The sequence below is a fragment of the Betta splendens genome, unplaced genomic scaffold (assembly GCF_900634795.4).
Source record: "Betta splendens unplaced genomic scaffold, fBetSpl5.4 scaffold_26, whole genome shotgun sequence".
In the NCBI taxonomy this organism is placed as follows: domain Eukaryota; kingdom Metazoa; phylum Chordata; class Actinopteri; order Anabantiformes; family Osphronemidae; genus Betta; species Betta splendens.
This window is the reverse complement of record NW_026577845.1, coordinates 1-24,310: the sequence shown is the minus strand read 5'-3', so window position 1 is coordinate 24,310 and position 24,310 is coordinate 1. Positions and strand designations below refer to the sequence as shown.

The following is a 24,310-nucleotide window of genomic DNA, read 5'->3' as shown; positions in this document are numbered from 1 at the left end:
TCAGTAACAGAGCAGCTGTCGCTGCTTTAAGCTGCAGCGTCAGATACATGTAACGGAGGCCGACGTTGGATGTGTGTTTATCTGCCAGTGACTGTGCGGAGCCTCGTCCTGCACCGCCGCCCTCAGGACGACCAGCACACGGTCATGAGTTCATGGAGGTCCAGGTTCAGACAGAAGCAGCAGAGAGAACGCGGCCCTGACTCAGAAAGCAGAGCTCTGTGTTGAAGCAGATGATGCATCTCTGCTTCTCTGAGTGCTCGGAGCCTTTTTGACCCAGTGGACGTCGGTGAGGCTCCGCCCTCGCCCTCTGCTCACACCTGTGCATCCGACCACTCCCTGGTCCTCCTCCGCCTCCCGTTTCCACCTCTGGTTCATCATCAGCTCCCTGTGTCTGAGTTCATCCTCTCCCTCATTCTCTGACCCTGGGTCAGTTTGTCAGCTCTCAAACCCTTGAATGTCGGTGTTGTGTGTTCGACCACGTCGTTCTCAGTTCGTGTTTTTCCTCCTGGACTTTTTGTTGCAGCTCCTCGTTTGTAGGAGTGTTTTACGTCCATGTTGTGTGTTGCTTGTGTTCTCTCTGTGTCTCAGGACGGAGGGATTTAAAAAGTTCAGCTTCAGGAGCCGCAAGAAGAAACGTGGTATTAATAAAAGATTTGGGTTAAATGTAATAAACAGCTTCACCCTCGTCCCTGATGACAGACAGCTCGTCACAGCATCGTTTCACACCCACACGATATTGGGCTGTGCTCCGTTCAAAGAGCCGTTTAATGCTGTGAAGGCTTTGATGAAGTCATTAACGGAGACGGTGGAGAAGCGTGTGTTCCTGCACATGCGGCTCACTGTGAACACACTGCTCCCTCAGCCATTTGCTGCCGCGTGACACCTGCCTGACGTCCACTAATGTGCTGGACCTTTGTTATGGGACCATCAGCCGCTTACAAATCTTATTACCCAGCTCCTCCGGGCGCCTCTGATCATTATGCAGCCAATTTAGTTCCAGTTCCGAGCTCGGCCTGAGGAGAGAAACATCACGCTGGGAGCTGAACCTCTGCTCTGTGAACGCAAACGGGCACACTTTTATAAATCTGCTGAGATTTAGATGAATCGTGCTAATTTACTTTCTCTGGATTAGCAAATGCCTTCATCAGCTTCATCATCAGCTTCAGAGCGCCTTTTATCAAGAAAGACAGACATTTGAAGGAAATAAAAATAGTCAAATGAAGACTAAGACACTATGACGTGTGCCTTGTCAAATGCAAAATGAGACAAGATGTTGCTTCACCTGGTTTGTGCAGCACATCCCACATCTAGAAAAGGCCACAGCCAATCGGGAGTGCCGGGAATACCGGGGATACGGTTTCCACCAAAGGATGGGGGTGCACACGCATGCTTCCAATCCTGGCCACAGGACAGCTTTGCTTAAAGCTGCTCATGCTGAAGCGGGCCGAGCCGAGCCTCCGGGACCGGAGGTGAGCAGCCGCAGCGAGACCATACGGGCCCATAACTTACAGCACAAGCATCGGCTGGCGTCGGTGCGTGTCGTTGATTTGTAGCACGTGTGTCATCAGGGGGGAGTAATGCTTGTACACGAGACATTAAAGCCACCGTAAATCTTGGCTCCTGTCGCCAGCTGCCACTAATGGGCTGAATGGTAGGAGAGCGTGAGGAGAGGTTGAATTAGAGCCTCCACAACAACAGCGAGCCGACAAACGCACGATGAGAGGCCGAGTCTGACTCCATGATGGGAAAACGCAGGCTGGACGTCCAGCTGAAGCCCACGGTGTCGTGTGACAGTCTGAAGCACGTTCACGTGTGCCTGCTTTAATAGAACGACCAGACCTGTGATAGGCGTCACTCCCACCACTGGCACAACATGTGATTAACAGCTCAACAGTATGTTTGTGATGTAAAGACATCCTGCGTTTTCTCTCCCTGAGCCGCAGTGGATCCTTCTGTTTCACGTTCATCATCCCCACGGTTGATTCCCGTTCCTGCAGAGGGAGGAACGCTGGCAGGGGCTGATCCGGAGAATGAAGCCAATGAATAAGTGTCTGCGCCAACGGGCAGAGATTAGCAGATAAGGAGAACAAGGCTCGGCTCCACAAAGCGCCTCCGTGTCGCTCCGAGGCAGAGTTTCAGCAGCTTTGTTGAAAAGCTTTTAGCTCCTCTACTGAGACGTGAAGAAACTCTACACGCTTTGGTTTTTAATGCTGAGAGGGAACGACGCAGCGCGTGATGCAGATACGGACGAGGAGAGTGGACGGCGGTACCGGAGCGTCTGCAGGCGCCGCCTGGAAGTCTCAGAGTTGTTCACATGAAACCTGAGCATTTGGACAAAGGCTTGAGCTGCTGTGAAACATGAAGGGGACGATGGCGGCGGCGGCTACAGCGAAGCGGACGCGAACCAGTAACGTGAGCGTGAGCGCTGACGATCGGAGCTCGTTGAGTTGGTAAAACCTGCTTGTAGTGGCTCTGGAATAATACAAGCGACCAAGGTGTCACTGGAGGAGGTAAACAGAGACAATCATCTATCATCATCATCTTCAACATCATCATCATCATCATCATCATCATCATCATCATCATCATCATCATCATCGTTATCATCAGCATCATCGTCAACATCGTCAACATCGTCATCATCATCATCATCAACATCATCATCAACATCGTCATCGTCATCATCATCATCATCATCATCATCATCATCATCATCATCATCATCGTCATCATCATCATCATCATCAACATCATCATCAACATCGTCATCGTCATCATCATCATAATCATCATCATCATCATCATCATCATCATCAACATCGTCATCATCATCATCATCATCATCATCATCATCAACATCGTCATCATCATCATAATCATAATCATCATCATCGTCATCGTCATCGTCATCATTGTCATCGTCATCGTCATCATCGCCATCGTCGTCATCGTCATCGCCATCGTCATCATCATCATCATCATCAGTGTCTGCTGCTCAGACTCTCTCCAGGCTTCGGGAAGTAACTGACGGTTCAACAGGAAGTGGTGCAGATAAAAGATGGAGTTTTGAACTAACACCTACGATCTGAGACAGAGCTTCAAACTAAAAGCCGCGTTTGCAAACCTTTTTCGGTTTTCGCTGCTTGAACCGACCTTTTCAGGAAGACTTTGGGTAACGATGATTCAGAAACTCCGACGGATCACTGGCTCCGCTGGGTTCCTCTGGGACAGAATCCTCTTAAATATGACACAAAGCGCTTGTAAATCACACACGGGGAACGAGGTCCGTCCTTGCTGAGGAGCCTGTTTCCCTTAAATCAAGTCGAACTTAATTATCCTTGTGGAGAGGTCACAATTTGTGTCAGCATCACTTAGTGAAGGAAATAGATGGTGAAGAACGTGGAGCGACGTGGAATCACTTAACCTTGTTGGTGGAAGCTGGAGCAGATGAGGAAGCGCCTCCTTCTAGCGGCTGGAAGCTAAAGGACGCGCTGCTTCTAGTCACGGGCTGTACCTCCAGCCTGCGCGGCTCATTAGCATGTGCTGCCTCCACCTCGCCTTCACGCGGGACTCCATGCATAATGCATGCGCTCCAACCACTCGCTTCCCGTCCGGGGGTCCAGTGAGAGTAGGAGGGAAAGTGGGAAACTGAACCAACCTCATCCAGCAAACACACAACTTGTGTGAGCTGACTTCACAGTTTGTGTACGTCACCTTTAATACGATGGAAACCAGACAAGAGACAAAAACTTGATTATGAAGATTTATTCCTATGTTTGCGTGGTTTGTTGAGCAGCTCTGACTCATGTTTTATGTCCCTTACACCTGTTGGAGAGTTTAAAAGCAATCAGCACAAGCAGGAGGGAAATGAACACGAGAATTTTTAATTCGGTGACACCTCAGCGTTGCCGCGAGAAACGGGCAGCGCCGTGTCACGAACTCAGCGATCCTCCTCATTTTATTTAAATGAGATGATTTGTGGAAGTGGAGGCAGAAAGTTTGCTAACAGGCCGAGAGCTGCTCACCAGCTTCTCCCTAATGTTTACTTTAAACATATTCTGCTCTGACAACTTCATCGGGTGATTGACAGCAGCTACAATCTTGTGAATGATATGTTTTCCCGTGGACGTGTCTGATTTCTCAACATTCCGTCTGATTCTTCTGGCGCTTCATGCAGGAGACGTGGAAAGTGCCAGCTAATTCCCCTGAGATGAGAGAATCCATTACTCCGTCCTCCCTCTGTCTCTGTCTGACTGTTTCTGTCCGCGCAGCCTTGGCGAGACCTCCTTATAAATAAACCTCATCAATCTCCTGCACAAAGCGGCGGTCGTCTGCGGCGGCGCCCGCTCCGCGGAGCCTCCGGCGCCGGCCGCTCGGACCTGGAGGCGACGGCGCAGACACGGCCCCGCGAAACGCCTCTGACGGAGGGAACGACGGAGGCCGAGAGACCTCCACTCAAGGGCGCGACCGGCCTCGCATCAAATCGAATCTCACGCCGCTGGATGTTCACATTGTTTAAACCACAGAAGCAGAGGAGGCAGAAACAAGGATAAACGCCTTTTTACACCTGCGATGAAATGAAGCTGCACCAAAACACAGCGTGGACCTCTTCTTTCTGCCTAAAAGAGGCCGGGGTCTGTTTTAGGCCGTGTTTTATCACAGGCCAAGGCTCCAGCAGTGGTGACACAGGGCTGTTTGTGATCAGCTGTTCAGGTGCACGCAGCCACAGGAAGCAGCTGTTTAGCGTGTGACTGAGTGAGTTTGCCTGGTTTTGCCACTTTCGTCCTCCCGTTTGTGTTTTGGTTTGTGCCAGTTTAGGGTTGGGTTTGTGTGTGTTTGGGTTGAACTTTGATCCATTGGCTCAATTAAAGGAGCTCAGTCTAAACCTGTTGTCTGACTCTGACTCCATGGACCCAGAGGACGGTCTGTGACATAACGAGGTTCTGAGTGACCTGTGCCACTGATTATGGCCCTCATTAGGCTTCAGAACAGACACAGACACAGAACGCACTGAATAAAGGATCACCAGACAGAACAGTTCTCACCCTGAAGAAGGAAGTTACTGCTAAAACCCAGACGGGTCGTCTTTGTGTTGTTGCCCCCGACGCTGCATCTGGTTGTGATGATGAAGAGGAAAGTGTTTGCTGTGTTTGTGAACTCGTATTTACAGTTATAACGATGCTGTGAAAAGCAAACATCCAATTCCTCTGATAACCCGCAGGCAATTATTCTGCAAAATAAAAACAGTCCTTTATCGTTACGCTAGAGTCGGTGCAAATGCCACAAATGGATCAGCGCTGCCCACTCACAGACCCTCAAAACTAATTCGGTGACGCTCATTAGCATTCACTCCATGCAGGAAGGAACGCGCTGAGAGAGACGGCGGCTCATAAACAAAGACAGAGCGAATGCGAAATTGGAAGCAGTTAAGCAAATGAGCTGACGGCAAAAGTTTGAGGCATCGGCTGAATCGGATCCGATCCTGGAGTCGGACCATGTCACCGCGATGAGGAGGAGGTCCAGGCTCAGCGTGTCTGCAGCTGGAAGCAGGTTCTGATCCTTAGAGCCAAGCAGTGTCAAGTCCAGAACCTGCTCTGTGTCAGGTTCTCAGGTCCGGTTTACTGCCGCCAGGGTCGAGCATCGGGTCGAGCAGCGGGTCGAGCAGCGGGTCGAGCATCGGGTCGAGCAGCGGGTCGAGCATCGGGTCGAGCATCGGGTCGAGCATCGGGTCGAGCATCGGGTCGAGCAGCGGGTCGAGCATCGGGTCGAGCATTGGGTCGAGCAGCGGATCGAGCAGCGGTTCTGAACAGCTTCGCTCTGCTCTCACTGATGCTCAACGCCTTCTCTCACGTCTAATCTCCAGCGGAAGCCCTGTGTGACGTTCACAGCAGGAAGCTGCTTCCAGAGACGCGTCCATGAGCTTCACATTCAGATGTTTCCAGGTATGAGGTCTGTGCTGCCATCAATCATCCACAGTCAGGAGCTGATTGAGCTGATTCAGCAGCTGTTTCCTCCTGAAGGTGAGGACATGTGACCTCACCACAGAAACACTGTGAAAATGGCTCAAGGTTTATCAGCGTGTACGAATGAATGGATTCGTCTCAGCCATTACACTCGTCTGCTCTACTTAACGAAAGGCGTGTTGTTGTTGGAGGTGGAGAGAAGGTTATCTACATGTTTTACCTGCTTGTGCAGCTTTTTAATGCATTAGTTCTGCTCCACGCTTTACGGCCACAGAACGCGGTGAAAGACTGTAAAACGGACGGTGGAACGAGGAGCAGAGACGAACCACTTCAGCCTCAGCTGAAAGTGGAAGAAAGCAGCTTTGCAAATAGAGGACAGAGCAACAGATTTAATCTCCTACAACACGGTCTCCGAGTGAAAGACGGCGGCGGCGGCGGCGAATCCACGGGGACGCGACGGAGGAGACGAAGGTCAGCAGCACTTAGCTTCCATCAGCTGGATCCACAGGACGCGCTGGTGCTTCTACAGTTAGAGCCTGGAGCCTTGGCTCTGGTTCCATCACAGCTGTTTGTCGTCGTGGCGACAGGATGCAGCCCTTCCTCCTCTATTTAACTATTCTTAAATGTCACTTTTACTCATTCAGCCTTTTGATTAAAAGTCAAAGATTAGCCTTCATTCACTTCTGACCTTCCCAGATGAATTAGTGCGATTTCTGTAGCGGTGAGAATAGAATAACTATTTCAATGAGTCAAAGTCAATTTGCCTGCTGCCTTTAATCACAGCTGATAATCTTTTTTGCTGCATTCAGGGACACTGTGAAAAGATCAGTGAAGCCGCAGACGTGAAATTGGGGTTTTCACAAAAGCTATTGTGTCTAAAGAGCTGGATGGTGGTGGAGGACGCACGGTGTCAGAGCATCTTCAGCTGAAGCGCTTTTAGCAGAGGAGCTCAAATTTGAGCTAAAAGCTGACGTTTTAACGCTAATAATTAAGATAATTTGACAAGTGCAGGTGTTCGCGCTGAGAAGTGATTCACAGTTTCTCACTAAAACACAGGAAATATCCACAAGTCCTTGCTGGTTAGAACGACGTCAAGCTGCTGCTGTGGGACAGAAAATCACTACACCCCCAACACAAATAATATCAACTCAGCTCTGCCACAGAATCAGAGTTACGACCCAAAGCGTGACTCGTTCATGAGTGAAGTAGAACCAGAACAACGGTCGTCATTGGGCCGTTTCATCATCCTCCCTTGTCTCTAATTAGAGGGAGGTCTTTATTTTGTTCCATCTGCTAATTGTCTCTGTCTCTTCAAGTCGGACTCCTTCGTTCTAATGAGCAGCTCTGAGCGTTTATTCTCAAACAACTGCAGCTTCACAATTCAAACCAGAGGAACCCAAACTTGTCTTACTTCTACTCGACGCTGGACTGGAATCGGGTCCTGCACACGAGGCTTCCTCTGTCTCGGTTCTGCTCCTCTGTTCTTAGTCAGGACCGCAGCCTGTTGGTTCTGGCTCTTAGATCTCAACGGTTCTTGTTGACGAGGACTCCTATTTCTAAATTTCTACTCACTACTTTTGCTTCTTCCAACTCATTCACTCGTTGATCTTCTGTTTTCACAGACAGTCCTTGAATCAAGTTGATTTTTCAAAGGTGTCGTTGCTTCACCTTCTGCCACTGTTGGAACGGCTCCTCTGCGTCTGTAGAGAGTCGAGGCTCAGTGTGTTGAGGTTAAACGGACCGGTACCGTTCTGACTGAAGAAGCAGCTTTGGCCTCAATCCAGCACCTGCTTATTATGGAGCTGAAATGACTGCGCTCTGTGTCCAGATGTGATCAGATGATGTGTTACGCCATCAAAACGCTGACGAGACAATGATGTCGCTGGTTTAGTTTGGGAGGAAATTACACCACACACTTAGTTCCTTTCATTTAAACTACCCACAATGCTCTGTTGTGTCTGGGTGATTAAATGAGTATTACAGCAATGAGAGGGAGTAATAACCCTCGGTGCACGACGGTAATGAGGATAATGGACAGTCCGGCTGCTGCGTTTGGTCCAGACCAACAGCTGCGAAGGACAAAACCCAGAACCCAGAGGCCACCGTGGAAAACACAGGATCCTCAATCAGCACTAATGCAAAACAGGCCGCCGGCCCGAATGAGGCAGCTGTGACTCGCAGGTCACATGATGCACCTCCATGTTCAGTCACTGGAGCAGACGGTTAAAATCAGGTGAGACGAGCTTTGAAAACGTGACCAAAGCCTTCGATGTTTCAGTCTCGTTCACAAACGTCTCGCTGGGAAACTGTCAGACTTGGGCAGGCGTCGGACCCACATGCACAGCACAGAGGCAAGGTGATGATTAATACAGGGTTTATTGTGGAAAGCAGAGTCAGACGGTCCAGGTCATACACAAGGCTTGGTAATGAGGTACAGCAGGGAGCAGGCAGTCTTAAGTCCAGTAGGCAGTCCAGGTTCGGTACACAGGAGGTCTCGGTGACGGTACAGGCAAGGGCTAAGCAAACTCACGGTCAGTTGTTCAGTCAAGGTTCTTTCTCAGGCGACGGTACAGACAAGGTTCAGGCAGGATACGACGGTCAAGGCAATCAGGATCAATACACTAGAGACTATACACGAAACGCTGGAAAGAAGTTCGGAACTTAACAATCTGGCGGCTTGAGTCTGTGAGACGTGGAGGTTATATGAGTGAGTGATTACTAATTACGGACAGGTGTGGATAATGAGAACCGGTGAGTGAACAACTGAGGACAGGAAGTCAACAAAATAAAACAGGACATGACGTGAAACATGACAGAAACGAGCGGTTCTGGAGGTTCTGGAGGAAGAACTGCTGGCGGACTGTTAGCGCAGCCTCAGCGGAACGAGCTGTTTGTCCGTTTCCACGTTTCCAGCACGCGCTCGACGCTTCTCAGCGTCAGGACACAGATTTTATCCTTTCAGAGTTTCACCGTCTGAATTTTACAGAAAAAAAAAAGACTGGACACACATCTGTTGGGTTTGTTCTTTGTCACAATGAACAGGAAGAATTAAGGTTTTTATTCACAAGTATCTGCTTTTACACCTTTTTTGTCCTACAGCTTCTTTCGTGTGTCGCTCTTCTTTAGAGTCAATGCAAGAGTCAAAGAGATAAAAATGACTTACACAGCGTCATGTACACATAAGTACACATAATTATAATCCATTGTACAGTACATGCTGGGACCAGCAGTATATTTGTTTATTACTTATATACAAGAGTTTATTACTTCATTTCCATCAGAACCACGTTTCATTAGGAACTTGAAACCACGTTCAGATGTTATGAACCGATCGTGGTAACGTTGAATCTGGGCGTCGGGTTTGAAATGTTGCTGTTTCAGATGTGAATCTACTTTTGATATTTTCCAAACATGGAAACAACAATTTTGACGCCACCTTTAATCTCTGTTTGTGGTTCCTCTCTGCGCTTCAGTAATTATTAATGGATCGTTTCTTTCATGCAGCTCAACTCGGTCCCAACCGTTAATATACTAAGTGTCTGTGTTTGCCTCTCGCTGCATGAGAGGGAATTATTAATCAGATACCAGCTTCTCTGACGGAGTCACGCTGTTTTACATTAACTGTTGCATCACAAGCTGTTTGTGCGACTGAGGGAAGCAGGAAGCCTTCGCCTCCATGAGGACCGTGTTCCAGCCTGTGACTGGCACTGACCCCACATCAGCCGGGCTCAATGGGCTCGATCCATGTGACGTCACCAGAAGGTTCAGAGGAGGAGACGATTCATCATCCCTGATTCAACCAGGATCCTTTAGGACAGTGTGGGATGGACACAACATGGAGGTAGACACGCACGCACGCAAGCACGCACGCACGCACGCACGCACGCACGCACACACACACACACACACACAGACAGCAGACAGCAGACAGGCAGAGAGACAGACAGTAACGCACACACACGCATGCAAGCACGCACGCACACAGACAGACAGCAGACAGGCAGAGAGACAGACAGACACACACACACGCGCACACACACACACACACACACACACACACACACACACACACACACACACACACACACACACACACACACACACCTCTACGCTCCCTCTTGTACTGTATTCCTGCCCTGTCCTGATAAATGACTGTCCAGAAGACGAATGGTGGCGTCAGTTCTCCGCAGCGCTGCCGTTCAGACGGGGGATCGATGTGAGGGCCACGCAGTGACCACAGTGTGGGAATCCCAACAACACCTCATTCATCACCCGGTCCGTCTGCGTGGACACTAGAAGAGACGCCCAGACAAAGGGTTTCTGCCTTTAATTAGCAGCAGCCACACGAGCCGCTGTGAACGTCTCCTGTTCTGGAAAAGCACAAAACGTGGTTCTCGTGGGTTCGTCGGCTCCACATCAAAGCAAACACAGACAGGACGTCTGCTTTCTGGCCCAGAGTCAGACGTTCTGCCGCTGCTTCCTTTTGCCCAAGACGACGACCTGGAACCTCCACTGTACACGGAACCCAACGGCAGAACGTGAGCAGACGTCCTGCAGGGAACTCAGAACACTGGCGTTTCTTCTGTGAAGAAAGAAGCAATAACTCAAACAGGACTCCAGAGTTTTGCTACTTGATGACGCGGTGCTTGAGTTTCTGAGCTCAGCAGACGGTCAAGGCCTGGATGTGCTCGAGAGCAGATCCATCTGCCACTGTTTGTTTATTGTGACCCATTCTGGACAGAAGCCAGTTTCACAACTGAGACACTTTGCTTCTTTTCTCTGAAAATGCCGTCATGTTTCCTCTTTCGATTCTGGACTGTTAAATGTGAAGACTTAAATGTGGCTTTGTGATATTTTATGACATTTAATAAACAAGTTAATTAGAAACAAAGAGCTTAACTTACTTCCACCTTCTCTCAGCCTCAATGAGTCACAAAACATGATATTCTGAGATTTCTGGTCAGACACTGGTCAGAAGTTGTGTAAACTGGAGCCGTGAGGAGAGAGCGGATCACGTGTGATCCTCGGTGCCGCCGTCCTTCCAGAGATGCTGTGGTTTGTGCTGATGCAAAGACAACGATTACAGGGTTGTGATTTAGAGAGAAGAGTGTTACACTCACGTCAGTGCGGGAGAAACAATATGCAACAAGAGCAGGAAAGAGAAAACGCAGAGCGGTGAACAGACATCACGTGTGGAGTGAGGGTGGGAGCAGGACCCCAGGGCCCTGCAGGTGAGACGGGTCGTGACCACCGCAAGGTCACCTCTAAATAACTGTAACACAAACCTGCTTGTTTCCACACTCACGGTTTTAATTGCTCCCACTTCTTCCGCTGAGCTTTCAGACGCGGCTGAAGTATAAAACTCCTGCTGAACCGTGCAGCGTGCGGGAGGAAAAGCGCTGATTGACTCTCAGAGGTCACGACCCTGACAGGATTCTATCGATCACCATGACAACGTCAGCAACAGGAAGATAAGGAGCTGACACTCCAGCGGCGCAGCCTCGCGCTCACTCGCTGCCGACTGCATCCTTGACTCATCTGTGTTCAACGGGGAATAAAGTCAAGCGTTCGCGTACAATAGGAGCGATGAAGCTGAAGGCCGCAGCACAAGTTGTCTAAGAAAAACCACAGCAGAGAGACGAAGCGTGTTGCGTCTGCGTGATGAACGCATGTAAATCAGCGCCGGTGCTTCAGGGCAGATCCACACGTTCTCCTGCAGCTGCGGTTCAGCAGGAGGTCACGGCAGCGTTCTCCGGCCCACGGCGTCAGGAGGAGAAAGAAGGAGCACGGAGCCTGTGTTTGTTCAGGTAAGAAGCAGATCTGGAATCAGCCCGGACTAAAACAACACCACAGTTCATTCAACAGCCAGTGTTTATGTATTGGTTAAAGCATTTGCTCGTCCAGGACCTGATGACGACTGAGGGAAATAATACTTTCATTTTGGACCCTCTGGTTTTTCTGTCCATTAGAAGAACTGAACAGCTGATAATGACTCAACCAAAGCTTGTCCTCCATTCAGAAACCAATTATATTCTGTTTGTGCTCGAAGCAGCTTCCAGCTTGTTCTTATTGGTGCTAATGGATATTTTTATTAACATGATTTTACTCATTTATCCTCTGAACAGCTTCATCCTCATAACAGCAGATAAAACCCAGCAGATGCATCCAGTGAGTCCTCGCTGTGACTGTGGCTCCAGGCAGAGTTAGTGCCAATGTGGTCATCTGGAACAGATGTTGAACCTAATCAGGAGCTTCTACATCAATATATATCAGATTATGTGGGTTTAATGGACAGGTGGCAACAAACAGGGAGCGAGGGAGGCTTAACCCGCCTGGGACGACGCCACAGGTGCTGCTTGTAACAGTTCATGGAAGGGAATCAAGAGGAATCTGAGAGGACGAATCATTTTTAGTAGATGATCAAGAAGCCATCGACGAGTTTTCTGTTCAAAGTGAACCATGAAACAGAAACACATTCTCCTATTCGTAAAATAGGTGCTTGTGGGCTCACAAGGGCGACCGGTGGGAAGGTCAAAGCTCACAGAAGACGTACCAGCCTTCAGGGGAGCGATGGGAGTGTAATGGGATTATCAACAGATGTTGAGGACTGGAAAATTCACAGGAGACCTGGAGAGAAGGTCAAGAATGTAATGAATTATCTGTCCAGGAATGTTTTTAAGCCTGCACTTCGATCGCATTGACTGCTCAAATCCATAAGGAGTCATGAAGTCATTGTGGTGGACGTCTCAGCCCGACTCTCTTATTCAAGTCGTGTGTGTAGAATCAATGTCAAACGCACAAACCAACACAAATGCTTAGACGTCTCTAAATCATAACTTCTTCAGTTTGACTCAATAATCTTAAATAGTGCTGTATTTCTTTCGATTCGTGCCTCTGTCCTGATCTTGGACTCGTTGCAGCTCTTGGTTGCTGGCTGCTGAGCTCAGCAGTAATGCTCATGTTTGACACGTGGACGTGTTGAAGGGTCGTTGTGGGCCCAGATTAGCCCCACGCTGGGATCTCGCTCCAGCGCTGGGCTAATCCAGCCCAAGATGCTCAGAGAACAGCTCCTTCGTCTGCACCAGCCTGAGTTGTGACAATTCAATCTGTTCGGCGTCTTCCCGCATGAATTATGGATGAACCCCCAACCTCTGAATGTGGGGATTTGCGCTGATTGAGCAGCCCTTTGCTGTACGACTCCCTCTGCACGTGTCACAGGCTCAGTGTGGATTTGAGAGAGGTCGGGGGGAAATGCAGGTTCTTTGCAAACATCCTGTTAGCGCCGTTAGCGCCTTCGTTGTGGTGATTGACACTTCAGCTGCTCTCGCTGCCACTGAGTGAGTGTCAGTCCACTTCAGCGCTGAACCACTGTTAATACCGTGCTCAGCCAGTGAGGGTTTACCTGCTGGACCTGTGTCTGTCCCTAAACACAGCACCAGCACAGACTGGATCTCCCTTTTCATTATGAGTGCACAGACTATATTTCTATTTCTACTGCTGAGCTCTTCCCTCCACCTGACTTTGTTCTGCTCGTCCGGCCTCTTAGCTGCGGTTACAGCTCCCAACCTGTTATGACATCACTGTGAGTCTCATCTCATTTGTGCTTCGTTAGTCGTCTTCAGAGCACGTTTCACATCTTTATTTCTGTTTATGCATTTGATGCCTTTTGTTGCATCAGCCACGTCCGTCTGTCTCGACTGGCATTGATTTTTGTGCAGCACTTTTTAAATCCATAACTCTGCAGGCTGCATGTAAAGGCGAACCAGCGGTGGAGTGAGGCCAACAGGCAGCAGGTCTAACACTGAAACAGATGAAAACTAAAGAAGTCGACTTCTGACATGAAGAGAAATAATATAGGAGTCCAAAACCAAACAACTATATACACAATAAAGAATAGAGAACACACATTATTTGTTTGTTTGCAGCAATAACTGTGATAATAGCGATGAAATTAACGGCCACCAAACAGATTCAGTTTAATAATATTTCATATTTTAAGGTCATCTGTTCATCGTCATCAGAATCAAAGTCCTTCATCCACCAACAAATGCACTGATCGGTCTTTGTGCTGTGCTCAGAGTAGACGTGCTCATCCACCACCGGCTCCGGCTGAAGGATCCGCAGAACAAAACAGCAGATTCTCCATCAGTGTGACGAACTTTCATTTAGAGACGCTTTCATCACACTGGGTTATTGTGGATTTTTATTCTGCATTTGAAAGTTCAGCTCATGGTCACGCAACCGTCGCTGACGTCCGTGATTAATGTTTAACTAAGGACGTTCAACCACACGCTTTTCATGTGACATCACTAAATACACACGCACACCTTCCTGTATAAACATGTAACACAGCTGGTTTTACAGCGTATGCATTTACAACCAGGCTGATGTGCAGCATAATCAGCAGCATTAATTCAAGTCTTTTAATAATATATTTGTAATTTCCGTTATTAATATTATTGTTGTTTTCAAAGATTTGCTTTTAATGTGCACGTTATAACGTTTTTTTATTTATCTATTATCATTATTCACAAAGCAGATCTGCAGGTGGTTTGGGGCCAAACGAGGCCATGGTAGCTGGTATTTCCGAGGTGCATGTGAAGGCAGCACCAACTTTTGCTTGCTCAGGATTCAAAGATTGTATTCATCATTTCAGCCATTTTTATGACGTTCATGACAATCGACGTAAACATTTAACAAAACGGTGCTCCTCTATATTTCAAAGCGTCCTTAACAACAACGGAACGCAAGCCTTCGCCTCCCGCCCCGGCTCCGCGCCGCCACTAGCTCCCTCTAGCGGCGGGGCGCGGAGCCGCGCAGCGTCACCGCGCCGGCGTCCGTCCCCCAGTCACAGTGAAAGTTGTGTCCGCTTCGAGGAGCGGGGGTTCGGGACTCGCTCGTTTCCAGCGCCGCCGCGTCGCTCGCTTCGCTCCCGGAGACATGAGGCGGAAGGAGAAGAGGCTGCTGCAGTTCGCCGGGCTGCTCATCGCGGCTCTGCTCTTCCTGCCCAACGTGGGGCTGTGGTCTTTGTACCGGGACCGAGTCTTCGACAACTCGCCCGACACAGTGGACGGTCCGGGCGGAATCCCCGCGATTCAGGTAAGGCGGCTCGGCCGCGGGCTCCACGCCTGTGTGCCGGTGGTTCCGCCGGTAAATCGGCGCTAAATGTCCGCCAGCAGCGTGAGCTCGCTCGCTTCCTGCAGCGTGAAGGCAGATCCCGGTTCGCCCGAGACGCTGCGCACCGGCCGCTGCCGTCGCCCCGTCGCCCCGCGCCAGCGCATCCACCGTCACATTCCCGCACGGGGCCCGGTTCCGGAGCGGCTCGGCCCAGCGGGTCAGGGACCGAGCGTCGGGCGGGCGGACGCACGCGGGAAGCCACGTAGCGGAGCGCAGCTGGGCGTCGCAGTAAAGTTCGGGGCTCAGGAAGTTGTCAGCAGCCGTTACCGGGGCCCGGCAGCCCGCGGGGGTCGGCGGCGCGCGTGCGCACGCACACGCACGAGCGCCACAGGGCTCTTGTGTCGTGTTGTACTTCGCCTAGTTGTTATCAGCGCGCTCTTCGTTTATTATCGAGTTTATGCCTGTGGTGTTTGACTCACTGCAATAAAAAGTAGATCCAACCTCCACGCCCACACTTTAAACTGTCAGTGAGGTTTCTGAATATTAAACCTCATACTGACTTTGACTCTGAGGTCAAAAGCTTCAAACCGGTGAGCAAACAGTTTTCATTCACCACCAGGTTCCACTCATCCACGTTCATCTAGGGTTTCCTTGAAATGGGCCCAAAGCGTCACTTCCTGTTCCACTCATTAAATGGCTTTAAACCCAGTTTGAACTCCTGATGTCAGAGTTCACACCCGCTGGTTTTAGCAGCTTGTTGATGTGACTTCTGTTAAATCATCAGCACAGAAGCTTAAATACGTGATCGCGTTGTTTGGATCCACAGAATAAATCGATGGCGGCTCATCAAAGTCACGTTAAGGAAACTCGAAGGCTTAAATAAGGATGTTGTGTTAACGTGGTGGTAAAACCTGTTTGTGGGCATTTAGTTCTCGGCCTGAAGGCGCATTCTTAATAATGTGAATGCAGCTAATTGTCTGTTCTGGGCACGTGCTCCAGTAGTGACTCATCTGTCTACGATGCTGTGAACCTACTCTGTTGACATGATCCATATCATGATACTGTGGTTACTATAGGAATGAGACATGTAATAAATGTTTCATATAAAAACATCATAATATAAAGAACATAAACGCATCCGATGTTCATCACTGCCACCTGTTGGTCGGGGGAAAATCGCACACAACCGCTGTTTGGCAAAAATCTCGAAACTATTACGTAACTGTGTTTGTGGTTCAGCATTAGTAGTCATATAATCTTTGATTATGTGATACTACGTTAACAGCTTCCAGGGCTTCGTCTGCTCTGATGAGCAGATAGCAACAAAGGACTGTGGAGCGAGTCACTGCTCGCGCTGCTCTGACTCATTCTCACAGATCACCGTCTGCGGTCGTGGTCTGAGTCCAGTCTGACACATCTGACTGCCTCTCTACAGTAATTAAATCCAGGACTTGCTGTGTGATGTGAGGCTCTTTTCAGTGGGGTTGTTGTTTTATCTCTGTTGTCTTTCAGGCAGGAACCAGCAGCTACTACTGGTGTGTGTGATAATCATGATTCTCAGGGCTGTGACTCACAGAGCTGCTTGTTTTCCACCTTGGGTTGTGGTCTTGAGCCGCTTTATCCTGGTTGGTTGGCAGAACCTGAGGACTGGCAGCAAACACTGATGGCGGCTCCTTGGGTCAGTGGTTGTGGGCCCAGACAAACACACTTACAGTATCCAGATGTTAAACTGTAACTAAAATAGTAAGACTCTCATTAGACCCAACAGCTGCTTTTATCCCATTAATTGGGGTAAAGCATGAAAACAGACGAGCGGTGGTGGAGGGAACTGGTTGAAACCTCCAGCTCCAACATTCACACAGTGACTTCCTGAGGCGCTGACCCGACGCGGCGCTAACTCAGCCCCGCCGTGTTCCCTGTGTACGATGCCTGTAAACACACAGTAAGTGTTTGTAGCTCCTCTGACACGCGCTGCCTCCCAGCGCCTCCAGATCCACAGGGACGAAAAGGCAATTCACTAATTCGCCGGCCTCCTCTGAAGGAGCGCTGAAGCGGCGGCTGAGCCTCCTCATGCTCCTCCTGCTCCTCCTGCTCCTCCTGCTCCTCCTGCTCCTCCTGCTCCTCCTGCTCAGGTTAAGTAGATGTTAGTGGAGGCAAGAATGAGAAAGAGGCCACGCGGTGTAACCTTGGCCCAGGTGTGTGTGTGCGTGTGTGTGTGTGTGTGTGTGTGTGTGTGTGTGTGTGTGTGTGTGTGTGTGTGTGTGTGTGTGTGTGTGTGTGTGTGTGTGTGTGTGTGTGTGTGTGTGTGTGTGTGTGTGAACAGGTCCAAAATTCAAATCTGCCTCGTTGACTGTAATTCAACACTCAGCTATAGATCAACTGATCGATTAATTGTAATTAAGAACCTGCTCGTCCACCGCGTCCACATCTTGTTCACAGGTGTTTCATCGGTGATTTAACAAGGTGCGGTATGAGCTGGGGACTGAGGTGTTTCGGTGCCTCTGGTGTTTGGAGTCTTCTGGCGTTCTTCCCGGGTCAGGCTCCATTCCGGTGGATCTTCCTTCCGGGATGCGAGCGCTGATGGCCGTCCAGAAGATGAATTGTGCTCCTGTGAGAGAAGCTGCCTGCGCTCCACGCGCTCCACGCGCTTCAGAGCTGCGTTCGCAGGCTGCGTTACTGCTCATTCATCACCGCTGGACCTTGTGCCTCTCGCCTCTGACACATGGACGCTTCATGCGCTTATGTTTTTATACGTGCGCCGTTTGTGGAGCGGCGTGAAGGTCAGGCAGCGGCGCCCGTCTTATTAATGAGCGGACCTCAAAGTAAACAGGACGTCTAAGTAGAACGTCTCCCGACAAGGACGAATCTCAGCTGAGAATATTGCAGCAGCCTCTTTTAATTCTGATTCCTGCCTCAGAACTCACAGACTGGAAAACCACAGCTTGTCTGGCAAATTATGACTCGACATCAAACTGGTTTCTGAATAATTACACCCAGTGCTTCTGCTTGTGATGTGTTCAGTCATTGGTTTGACCTCGTTCTCCTCTGACACTTGCTCCTTTGACGGGAACAATTAGTTCCTCTACTTCCTAATGATTCTGAAGACGGAGCGATATAATTAGAGCGCAAGTGAACGGAGCCATCATTTACTCTGGCTTCTCAATGCAATATTTCTGTTATGAGAAATTCCAAAATCTTGATGTCAGCACATTTGGACGTATGTGTGTTCATCGTACAGTAGAAGTCGTTGAATGGGTGGTTCCACCTTTAAGAAGTGTGGAGTTCACCTGGTTCCTGCTGCTTCTTGACGTCTATCTCAGGCTCTGAAGTCATTCAAGGCCCTGGGTTTGAAGCCTCGGTGCAGTGTGGTGTCTGCTGCTGCTCTGAGTCCAGCCTGTTGTTCTCTGACATCACCATGCGTGTAGGTCTGCAGAGACGCTCGGCCTCTTACGGCTTTACAGTAACAATCATACTTAATGAATGTAGCTCTGTGTAAACGCTGTCACATCCTCTCAGTCCCATGCTATCGTGAGCGCAGAGCGGGTGAAGGCTGAGCTTCTCATGTCGGCTGTAGAGTCCATGTGATGAGAGGCCTCCACCACAGCGTCTGTACCTGCTGCAGCCTCCGTGAGCTGCGCTGCCAGACTGGGAAACTAGATTTTATCTTTAATGTGTTAAGCCTCTGGAAACGAGGGAGACTGAGGGGTGAAAGTCATTTGCAAAGACAAGTGGAGTTTCTTGCTGCAGAGTGAAGGCGCAGCACTTTATCACTGAGAGCTGAGAGACGGAGCGGGAGGGGATGAAACACCTCAGGAGGAGGAGAGCGAGGCTAAAAGAGGTGTTTGTTCGCAGGCCGACTTTGTTGGAGAGCGTTTCCTCCCCAGGTTCCTCGCACAAAGCAGACGTTGAGTCGCTGCTGGCTGCGGCGCACACTGAGCACGTGCGGGAGCTGCTCTGTATGCCTGTCAGGGTTCTGCTGACCCAGATCAGTGCGAGGAGCCAAATGAGAGACAGGTGCAGCAAACAGCCTGTGGAATACAGGCTTTTAATTACAGCCTCGTGGGTTATGAAGCTGCTTTTTTTAAACCTTCACATGATTAAGCTCATCCCCGGATGCTAATTTAAGGCCAACTCTGGCTCACCAGGCAGCGGCTCAGAAAGGCCTGCACGGATGTGAATGGTTGATGTTGAGCGTGAAGGGTCCACTCGTCCAGAAAAAGCCAGCGTGCCCACATCGTGAATTTACACATGAACAACACCACACAGCTCCGGTGTGTGAGGGTCAAGCAGCGAGAGTTCAATTCAATTCAGTTTTATTCTACTTTACAAGGTCAGGTTTAAGACCTTACACGAAAGCCAACAGATCCCACATGCAGCAAGCCTTTAATTGTTATTGATTTTAATTTGACAGCAACAGTGGAGAGTCTGCTGCTGATTGTCTGACGGGCTGAAGGTCAACATGGAGTAAAAGCCTTGACCTTTGAACCTGAGCCGCTGTGACCTTGGTGAAAATCCTCTGCTGTTGTCTCACGGTCGGCCTCCTTCTCATTCTCCCAGCGTCTGCTACATGTTGAGCCACAGCTCCAGACAAGATGAGTTCCTGAAAGAACCAGTGTCGGTTTTCCGTTTGCTTTGATGTTGGAGGCTTGTTTCTGTTACTGGTGCTTAAAAGCATTTTGCTGGAGCTCCGTGCACGAGATAACGGCTTGTGTGTGTGTCAGTACAACAGCCAGAGCGCTAACGCACCAACAAGCCGCTGAGCATCATGGGAAAAGAAGGATCAACACGCCGGTGCGAACCTTGATTATTTGATTTGGACGGGAGGCGTTTTGTTGTGCGTCGCTGATCGGGCTCCAGCAGCTGCGGGTCGGTTCTGAGCGAGCCTCACACCGGGCCGACCCGGATGCTCGATCTCAGTCAAACCTTCCACCGGCATCAGATCCTGCAGGAAACCGTGGGACTGCAGCTCTTCTCAACAGCTGTTTGAAGGCTGACGCTCTCCACAAGAAATTGCTGCATTTTTTGCTCCATTAGACCGAGCCCGTCTTATTGAGCCGCTCCAGCAGCAGCAGGTAATGTCACCGTTATCGTTTATGACGACATTTAGGGTTTGATCATTATAAACACACACAAACATCCCCCGAGGCTCCTTCTGCTTTATGGGGAGGAACCGGTTCTTTTGTTTCGTACTGGTTAGAGATTTGAAGTGTGGGAGAGACCGCAGACAAGGTGAATGCTGCAGGTCTGAGCAGGAAGCTGATGCAACGTGGAACCAGTGCGGTGTAATGGAACACGTCCCCGTTACTGGTTTGCTGAATGCCTGGATGGATTTGAGCTGGACCTCCACAGGATCGGACCCACGTTGGTTGTGGCTTGTTTCTCTTTATATCAGTGTGATGTTGCTTTTCTCCAGTAGAACGTCAGTCTGCGTGTTCATGCTTCTTATAGAGGAGTGTTTCATGTCTGGATGAAAGCTTGGTTCTCTGCATAGTTGGGCCAAGACGCAGGTTAAATAGTGACGGCTCTGAAGAATGTGGCTCCTTCTGTCTTCATCGGGTCATCGTCTCTGTTTGAGCCGGTGGCTCCAGCCCGTTATTCCGTTATGAGCCGTCCACTGACTGTTGCTGTTGCTCTGCCCACTTTGTTTCCCATTACACTCTCATATTGGCCTGTTGTCTTCTGAACTGCATGCGATCATCCCGTGGCCTGATTGTCCCCTCGCTGACAAATGCCCATAATTGCCTTCCAGTGGAGCGCTGAAAGCTTTCCCCACTGAGCTCATTGATTCGCTCGTTCCCAGTAGCGGGAGGGAGCGATGCGCCCTGAGCTCCGAGCTCGGCCCAGCTCGGCCCGCTACAGTGAAATGTATGGGGGGGTGCTTGCAGGGTCGGGGCCACTGAGAGAACTGATTAGCTGATCATCATGTAAGCTGCACCTGTCCGCTGTGGCCACTGGCCTCCCATGCAGACGCAGGCGCAGGCGCAGACGCAGACGCAGACGCAGGCGCAGGCGCAGGCGCAGACAGGCCTGGCAGCAACATTAAAGACGGCTGCGAGTCCTGCTCAGGCCTGTGCACCGGGCCGGAGAGACCCGACGACTGGACACGGATTAGATGGAATGACTGAATGACCAGCCCACATTTTAACATAGACCTATGACAAAGACGGTCTTCTGCACTTGAGGATTTACAAATTCAAAACGTTTGTCGAGGTTCACTCACAGCGTTCACTGTCAAACAGAGACCCTTCCTGCACTTTGTTAGCTCACTGTGCTGCTGCTGGTTTTATGAGCGCCCACAACCTTTAACAAACCATAACCAGATTTTCTGCTGATATAAAAGCTTTTTGCCTTAAACCTATTTAAGGCGTCTGAATTACTACAGTTGCATTAAAGTCTGCACTTAATTGTGCAAACGTTCCGTTTGTCTCCCGTCTCGGTTGAAGGTCTTCGTAACATTATGGAGCTCAGGGCAGATTGTGTCTCTCCTGAACCCACACACACCTGAAGGTCAATGAGGCCACGCAGGCGTCACTGCTGAGCCCCAGAACAAGAACCGGAACCAGAACCATGAGCTCAGCCTGTACTTTGGGCACAAGTTTGGAGGCGGAGGCTGTAAATTACCACGAGGGCCACATCTATCACTGTCTATTGACAAGATTAGAACTGAGTCAGTGACGCCACCGGCGCCACATTAACATGAACTGTGTCTCAGGGCTGCAGCTCCCATGCAGCTGTTACTGGAGGGTTTCTGTCTGTCTGGGGAGGAAACACGCTTCAACCGCAGATGACAAAAGCATCCATGCACTGAACCAACAGCATCCAGTCGCTGTAACTGTTCACACAACATGGAAATGTGAACCGGGTCAGTGTTTTACTGTCTGTGCATCCATGAATTGAAGGCAGCGTTAAGCAGTGAGCCCTCTGCCGCGGCCTTTGTCCAGCGCCTCCTTGCTCTCTGATCACAGCAGAGCTGAGGATAATGACTCCTGTTGGGAGATGAGATGCTGTGTGGCACCACTGCTGGGCTCCGCTTCCAGTCATTTCCATTGTGACATCCTCACCGTCAGCAGGAAGCAGTGGAGCTGGATCCCAGGGGTCGCGGAGACGTGGACGGGGTCCAACGCAAAACTCCCAAACTCACTGTTTCTCCGAGGACTAACAGAAATACAGCAGCAACAACACACAGCCGCTCCCTTTTAACAGATTCAGTGTTTTTTCCTTAGGTTCTTTAGTTTTCTTCGCTACTTGCAGTTTGCACTTTCTCATTATTCGCAGCCCCACAGTTGAGCTGCTCACCTTCACAATGAAATCCATCTGCAAGTCTGTATTTGCTGACTATCTCTTGGATTCCTTTGCCAGAGAGATGAGGAGCGTATTGGAGTAGAGTCATACTCGTGGGGAGGATCTCATCCCACTGCACTTCCAAAACAGCATGACCAGAGGAGCCCAATCTTCAGGCAACCTCTTCACCTCGGTTTACAGCTGGATCAATAGCTTGTTAGATCTGTAACTGGTGGTGGTGTAGGCTGGTGCTGCTACTGGGCTATTTATAGTGAGGACGAGCAGCTTATGTTTGTATGTGATGAGTCAGGACAGCCAGAGCAAATTGACTTCTCTTAAAGTGGTTGAAGAGATGAAGAGGAGGAGGAGGAGCGCATGAGGTGGAACAGGAAGCAGGTAATTGTGTCTCTGGTGGTGGAGGTGGATCCATCTGGTCTGACAGAACAGGAAGCTTCCTCCTCTGGCTGGAGGTCGAGTCTCAGCAGGACAGAGAGGAGGAGGTATTGACTCGGAGCGGTGTGAGTCCTGTCAGACACGCCACCCATGTCCACCCTGCAAAGGTTACTCCACACACAACAATGCGCCTTTTATCCTCTTTGGCGTGTATGAAAATGGACTGTAGCGCTGACCTTTTCCTGATGAATAGGCATCATGATCGTATTGATCATCATTGACTAACAGCCTCAAGGCTGCTGAGGCTGAATGCAGCCACTGGTTGTAGGTTTGGGTCTATTCATGAAACGCTTTCTTCTCAGACTCTGCTTCTCTTTTTGCTTTCTGCTGTAAGTTTGGACTTAAAACACTATTTCACCACGGAGGAGGATCCAAGTCCAGCGCGAAAGCAGATGACCATTGGTCGAAGCACGGTTCCTCTAAACGGCCCAAAGAAGCCCGGTCCTGAAGTCCCACAGGCCTGTGGCCGCTGGGGCCGGTCCTGAACCCAGAACATCTGAGCACTGGAGCATCTGCTATAAGAACGGTGCCAAACACATGTGGACTGAGGATCTGAGGGCAGAGACTTTACCAAACCCACACGGACGCTGATTGTTACCAGAGCTTGTCTTTAAGCCTCCATCATAGAAACTAGGTAACCTGGTTTCACAGGGAATGAGCCCATGCCTTTGACGATTAACACACTTTTAAAATCGCGCTTGTTTCCCTTTTGTTTTCTTCCTCTGTAGAATAAATGCAAAGGAAAATCAATATTGCGAAGTGAGCCTTTCAGGCAGCGCTGCGCTCCATCTATAAAGTGAATTAATGACAGCAGAACGTATGTGCGGCTGAAAGATGTTGCGCCTGCTGGGCTGCAGGCATTAAAGCGACTCTATCTGCCCACAGGAATTCAGCGGTGGCGCAACCGGTGCGTCTGGAAGATGAACACAGGCATGTGCGCGTCTGTGGCTTTTTACGTAACAGCTTGGTGACATACGTAGAATCCATGCAAATGTTAGGAAAGCACAGATGCCATGAGTCTTAGTTGCAGGTGTGCGATTCACACTTCAGGGTGTTATTTAATCCTAAATGTCAGGCAGCAGGCGAGGAAATGAATTAGTAAATGAGCGCGGGGGAAAATCTCATCGCAGGCCGTTTCCAGCCTCTTTCTCTTTCTCCCTCCTTCCACCGCCTCCTCTCAGGTGATTATTCAGGGGCGACAGCTACATTATTGGGCACCGGGCTTTTTAGAATGAAGGACTGCGCTGGAAACGTCGTGCTGGTGTTTGCGGCTGATCTCTGCTTTGGTTTAACTCACTGATGCTCTTAGTGCCAGCAAAGGCAGAGTCTCCAACGACTCGGTCACACCGGAGCTCTGTGAGCTCCAGCTGCTGCTGCGTTACGTCCCCCAACCGCTGCTGACGGCCCCACTTCACAGCAGCAGCGCCGATCCGCCCTCTCTGACCCGCAGCCAGCGTAATCTGCGCTCGGGCAGATTAGCAGACGAGCAACAGCAA

At 49.9% G+C, this 24,310-nt stretch overlaps 1 long non-coding RNA gene across 1 annotated transcript; it reads left to right on the top strand.

The window, feature by feature from the left end:
- The first annotated feature begins 7,585 nt into the window (after nucleotides 1-7,585).
- LOC114850680 (uncharacterized) lies at nucleotides 7,586-10,844 on the top strand. The gene is made up of 3 exons (XR_003784875.3): nucleotides 7,586-8,319; nucleotides 9,600-9,804; nucleotides 10,144-10,844. It is a non-coding gene; the product is annotated as an uncharacterized LOC114850680 (long non-coding RNA).
- The last annotated feature ends 13,466 nt before the right edge of the window (nucleotides 10,845-24,310 follow it).